Below are 6000 nucleotides of genomic sequence, written 5' to 3' on the forward strand. Positions count from 1 at the left end.
CCCTGCTGGGGGCAACTGGGGACAAGCCTCTGTGTTGATGAGTGCCAGCTGCTGAGCAGGGCACTCGGGCTGCGGCAGCTGGAGGCAGAGTGCGCTCACCTGGAAAGGCAGACATCCTCCCATCCCTTGCAGAGCTGCTTTGAGAAAGGATCTCCTGACTTTTTTTGCTTGGAGTTCAATACCACCGTACTCCTTGGTCTGTCCCGTAGCAGAGGCAGAAGTGAGCCAGCTTTGCAGGAGAACCAGCTTTCAGGGAAAATGCCTGGAAGGTGGCAGTTGCAGCCATGTGGGACTCCACCTCCCCTTCCGCAGGAGCCCATGGGACAGCGCCTGCAGTGCGTGCTCTGGCACAGCCTGTCAGCGCCCAGCACATCCCAGGCAGAGCCACCACACCCCAGCACCAGCCTCGCTCCTCATCGGCATGCCAGGCACACGCATCCCAGCAGCACAGGGCTCCTCTTCCTGCATGCAATCCGTGTACCCAAGTGGCGGCAGCTGAAAGGCTTGGAAAAGCGGAGCAAGCCTAGAGAAAGGGAGGGAGGGAGGGAGGGAGGCCCAAAGCCACAGCTGAGCACAGCACAGCACAGCAGCTCGGGCTGCAAAGCTAAGGCTGGCAGCATCGCTCCAGTTACCCACATGACCTTGAGAGTCCTGGACAAGCTGCAGGGAGGAAAGGGAAAACCTCCAGTGGCAGCTCTGCATGCTGCTGGGGACAGGGAAAGTCAAGCAGGGGACAGTGGGGTGGGTGCCATTTGGGATGTGCCACCCCAGTGATGGAGCTCGCCAGATGGACCAGGCTGTTTTTGACTCTGTCTCAGCCCCAAAAACGCAGCTCACAACACCCACACATTCTTTGGACAACATTTTAGTGGGTCTTGGGCTTTGTTCCCATGTGAGCCGACGTGTAGAAAGAGGGGAACGCCCCATGTCACTCCTATTGGACCCAACAGCTCTTGCACAGGGCAGCAGGAGCGGGAATGGCCTCTGCCCGTGTTCCCCAGAGGGAAGGCTGCCAGCCCCGCTCTGCCGTGCAGGAGACGCTGCCAGCACACAGGCAGGCTCCCAGGATCACAGTGTGTGTATCTTGAGAGCTCAGAATAAATATTTAAAGGTGGAGGGAAAAAAAAACCTACTCGTCTCTGCGAGCAAGTTCCCTGTCTCTGCGCTGGGATTTGAGACAGAGACAGATAGAAAAATGACAAAGGAGACGCAGGTTTCAGCAAATCATGGGCACATCAGAAGCAATGGCTTTCAGATGCTGGCTTTGCTGCAAGACAAATTCCCTCCTGGTCATACTCCTGACAGCCTCAACAGCCCTCGGGGACTGCAGGTCTGCTTTCCCTGCAGACACATGGGGCTGCAGGGAGTCCACCTCCATACACCCCTCCATCCAAGCCAGCAACTGGAGCCAAGGCATTATCAAATCCCTTTCTAAGCCACTTAAAGTTGGTCCTGCCCCATGGGGACATGTGACCCCTCCTTGCACTGTCCTGCAAGCATGTACAAGGAAATAGGCTCTGCCATCAGGGTGTTGGACAAATGTTCACAAATCCCTGTCCTCACAGTAGGGCTCTGCCAGAGGAGCAAAGCATGGCCCAAGTTTTATCCATGCCTCACATGAGTGATGGCTGGGGGGAAGGACGGGTGGTGACAGCTTCATTCAGCTCCCAACCAGCCCTGTGCTGGGCCATTGCTCAGAGGTGGTGGCCGGAGCAGCCACAGAGAACGAGATGTTCTGTATCACAAGGCTGTCCTTAGGATGCTTTTATTTCCAGAGAGAGCTCATTAGCTCTGGCTGAGCAAGAGTTCAGGGGGTTTTTTCTCCTGTTACCAATAGCTGGAAAACTCCACTGAATAACATCTCTGAGCATGGGTGGAAAAGAAGACAGGGCACGGTGGGGAGAGCAGCAACTAAACCAGAGATAATCAAAGCTGCTGCTGCAGCCTCACATCACTTACAATCTCCATTTCATTTGGATTTCCCAGCCAGAGTCGTTTCTGCTCACTCAGCCCCGCTCACCATAGTGCCAGGGCTGCAGGACTTGGCTCTACGCTGCTCCAAGGAGGAAGGAGCTGCAGGGGAGAGTTTGAGATGGCAGGGAACTGGACACAAGGCAGCCTGCTGGATCAGATGGGATGCCAGGAGCTAAAGGGAATTGCACATGCACTAGGCAAGGAGGAAGACTCTGTCTCTGGCACAGCCACAGACAGGGTTTATTTAATACAGGCACATCCTACCCAGGTGGGCACTCAGGGATGCTCCAGCAGTGATGCCTTGCTGGGATGGGTCTGGAGCAGCCACCTCCTTACCAAGCCCTGATGCTCCTCTCCCATTGCCTCAGGTGCTGCGGGAGATGCAGCCAAGTAATCACAGTACCAACAGCAGGAGATAAGCCACCTTCCCAGATAGGATCACAAGCTCCATTATCTCCTTAACCCTTATGCATTCACTTATCCATCCCAGATCTATTCCTCCTTATCTAAATTCTCCTTCTGTTCTTTCCTGTCTCTCACCATGGTTGGTCTCACAGCATCGAGGCCCCTCCAGAAGCAAAGGAGGCAGCAGGAGAGCCTGATGCCCTGGGCAGCCACTCACCACAGCTAATGGGATAGACTCCAATTGACTGGGCCAGGCGATTTAAAGTTAATAAAATGTTAAAAACAGCCCTATAAATCACTCATGCAGGAAGTGACCTGGACAGGAAGCCTAACGAGTTAGCAGAGGTTTTATTTAAAAGCCATTTGTCTGAGAAGTGCAACACAAAGAGTCAAATAACTCTTAGGAAAACAGTAATGATGGAGCTACCGGGAGGATTAGAGCTGGCTGGATATTTACAGCAAGGATGTCAGCCTGCCCAGTCTGAACTGGCCTCGGCTTCCCAGCTGGAGCATCCCAGCTGATCCCAGCTCCAGACCCTGCAGGTAAGGAGCTCCCAAAGGAAATTAGGACAAGCCAGATCACAGCTCTGACTTACATTTTTAACTTGCTGGGTCCATTGTGACCTTCTCATAGACCTCTCGAGACAGGAGTCTCATGCCCATGCCCACCATGCAATAGGCTGGTGACATCCTCACCTCCCTCCAGGCCCCAGCTCCCCTGCACTGCAGATGGCACACAGAGAAGCTGAGATGCTCATATGCTACTGTACACAGCTGACACCTCTGTTTGCACCGAGAAGCAAGGGGCCCCTAAAATCTCAAAACCCAAAGTCATCCCAGAAATCAAGTTCTTGGTTTCTAAACCCGATTTCCACTCTTCGGCCATGAATACTGATTTTGCATGCATGAGGATGGCAGTTGGCCCTGGCATCAGCCTCAGCCCCCGCTCACTCCCCACAAGCTGAGCTCTACTTCTTTAACCTTAAAAAATTCCTATTGCCAAGTGCAAGGAGCAGATGAGGGGGTTTCACTGGGACAGGGACTCAGCCCCCTCCCAAACACTGTTCTCCAGTCTCCCCTTGCTTCCCCGCCACAGGAAGCCTCCAAAATACCCCAAAGGCCTTTTACAGTGGGAGGAAAGGCAGTGTGTGCTTGGGAAGCCTCCAGAGCATCGTTAAGAGGCAAATTATAGACAATTATCCTCAGAAGTACATCAGGGAAGCAGAGGCAGTCACAAGGCACCAGTCCCACCCAAGCCCAGCTCCTTGCAGCAGCACAGGAGTTTCTAAAACTACGAGCAAATTCAGACAGGATACAATCTGCAAGCAACAGGTTTCACCAGGAGCTACCTCACCTTCAAAATCACCTTTTAATTGCAAGAGAAGGGCAGATGAGGGGAAGAGGAGCAGGTAGGAGGCGCGACAGACACAAGAAACAACCTGATTTCGCTTGCATTTGCCAACCCCTTGCTTTTCACAGACATCCTTACCTTGGGAGGGATGCTGGAGGCTGGGTGTGGGCGCAGCTGGTTCTCCTCGTCAGCAATGAGCACCTTCCAGGGGAGCAGGGAAGCCTAACAGTGCCAGGGGGCTGCGGCCAGGAGGCTGCTCCGGCGGGTCTGCGGGTGCTGAGGGCAGCTCATGACTCCCGGGCACAGGGGGCTGTGGATGAGAAGGCACAGAAGATGTCAAGCTTGGAACTCATGGCTTTGAGCACACACCGAGCAAACCCAACCCCACGGCAAGTTTGACTTGAAAGCTAAGAAAGCACAGAACTTTATATATTGATATTTTTCTATCTTGCTCTTATTTCCCCTCCTCCCCGTCATCGAGGAAAGAAGAAGAGTCCAGTGGGATCTGCCTAGATCTGGATGCGAGGTGCAGATGCTTGAAGAGATCCAGCACCCCCTGAGGGGCTCCTGCCAGGCACAGGGTGATTTTTGGGAGCAGCTCCCAGAGGGTGTTACTGTGCTTCCAGCATCACTGGTGGGGAGGGGGAGAAGGCACAAGCTTGCCTGTGCAAGCAGCCCCCTGCCCACACTGAAGCACACAGCCATGGATGCACAAGGGAAGGACCCCCCACCTGCATGAGCCCAGCCAGGGGTCTCAGAAGGCCAGGGGAGCTCTCTCCACTGCTCACAAATCAAGGGGTTCCACTGGCACCTCAGAAATGCTAAGAGAAAGCAGGTCCTCGACCTGCTGATCTGCAATCACTCCTCCTGACTTCAACACTGATGGAGAAGCGAGGCCCTGTCCTGATGGAGGAGGTGCCACCTTCACCTTCGAGTGCAGCACTCTCCTCTGCAGCACAGGTTTGACTTAATACATTTATTTATCAGTGAGGTCCCCAAGGCAGAGCTCACATCCTTTTTTTGCTTCTCAAACAGTTCTGAGCAGTGTTTAACAAATTAATAATAAAGTGATGGCGCCTTGAAAAATAGACTCTCTTGTCCTCGGAAAAGGGGCCATATCTCCCAATTACTCCAAAGGGCACCACTTCAGACCTCACTGAGCAAATGGCATTTAGGTGCAGCCACCTTTTAATGGGGCTGATGTGATCCTGCTATGGCTGCAGTCAAGTGTATCTTCAGCTATCCCCATGCTGCACAGCGAGAGGGCAGAGAAAAGGACGGATGGAAGCAAGTTAAAGAATATCTGTTAGCTCAAGTATTTTTTTAGCAGCCATCCCCAACCTGAGGTCTGCCATCCTATCCAAAGTTGCCAGCTACGCTCGGCGTCTCTCAGTCATGAAAAGTATTCACTGGGTTTGCGGCGGAGCCTGGCAAATATTTGCCAAGGATTCTTCCAAATCTCCAAGCGCACCATGAGCTTGCTGCAAATTTGTTTGCTGATCATGGTCCTTGAGCTAATTTGAAAATGGAGGGCAAAGAATAAGGCTGCTGTACAGTGTAGGGAAAGGCGAGCGAGGATGATCCTTTTCCGTAGGGAAGACAACTCCTCGGACCCTAACGAGGGTTTGGTAATTAACAGCTGCAGCACTGGAGCGCAGCAGGGTCTAACACCCAGCTCCTGATGCTGATTGTGGCTGAGGGAAGTGATCTCTCAGCAAAGGCAGCACCAGGAAATGGAAGGATGATGCTGGGGATGGCAGTAGCATCCCCTCCGAGGTATACAGGCAGTGATGTACCCAGCCCAAGCTCTCTATGTGGCATGTTGCAAAGAAGTGCTGGGAAAGCATCCTCTCCCCTTCCCTGCTCCCTCTCCAAAGAGGTTCTGATCACAGTTTCTCCCGTGGCTTCTCCTCTGATTTTGGCACCTTACCAAGTTCTAGCCCAGGCCAAGCACACTGCTAATTAGCTGCGGTAATTAATCACAGTTTCCATTGTTTATTCTTTTGTTCTCACACAAACAGCCGTGCTGCCTGGTGTGGGAAGCTGCCATGGTGTTCACAGAGCACCAGCACAGCTTATGGAACTGACCCTGGGGAATGGGGGGCACTCCAGATGGAGCCAAGACAGAACCCAGCCCTAGTCCTGCCAGGAAGCAAGCTAAAAGCCCAAGCCATCAGTTCTGGGCTGAAACAGTGCAAGATTCACAAAGCCACTCACTCTTCCAGCCTGGAATTGCTCATGCCAGTACGGCTCAGACCATACTTTCGGAA

The 6000-nt window shown here is 53.1% G+C and overlaps 1 protein-coding gene across 1 annotated transcript in view; it reads right to left on the reverse strand.

Moving 5' to 3' along the window:
* The window catches only part of LINGO1 (leucine rich repeat and Ig domain containing 1), a 140093-nt gene extending 136053 nt beyond the window's left edge, over window positions 1–4040 (reverse strand). Inside the window, exon 1 of the mRNA XM_051770359.1 lies at window positions 3869–4040. The gene's annotated coding sequence lies outside the window, so the exon portion shown is untranslated. The remainder of the gene's footprint in view (window positions 1–3868) is intronic.
* Window positions 4041–6000: the final 1960 nt, after the last annotated feature.

The sequence above is a fragment of the Manacus candei genome, unplaced genomic scaffold (genome assembly GCF_025592945.1).
Source record: "Manacus candei isolate 608988 ecotype Guabito, Panama unplaced genomic scaffold, ASM2559294v1 h1tg000119l, whole genome shotgun sequence".
Lineage (NCBI taxonomy): Eukaryota > Metazoa > Chordata > Aves > Passeriformes > Pipridae > Manacus > Manacus candei.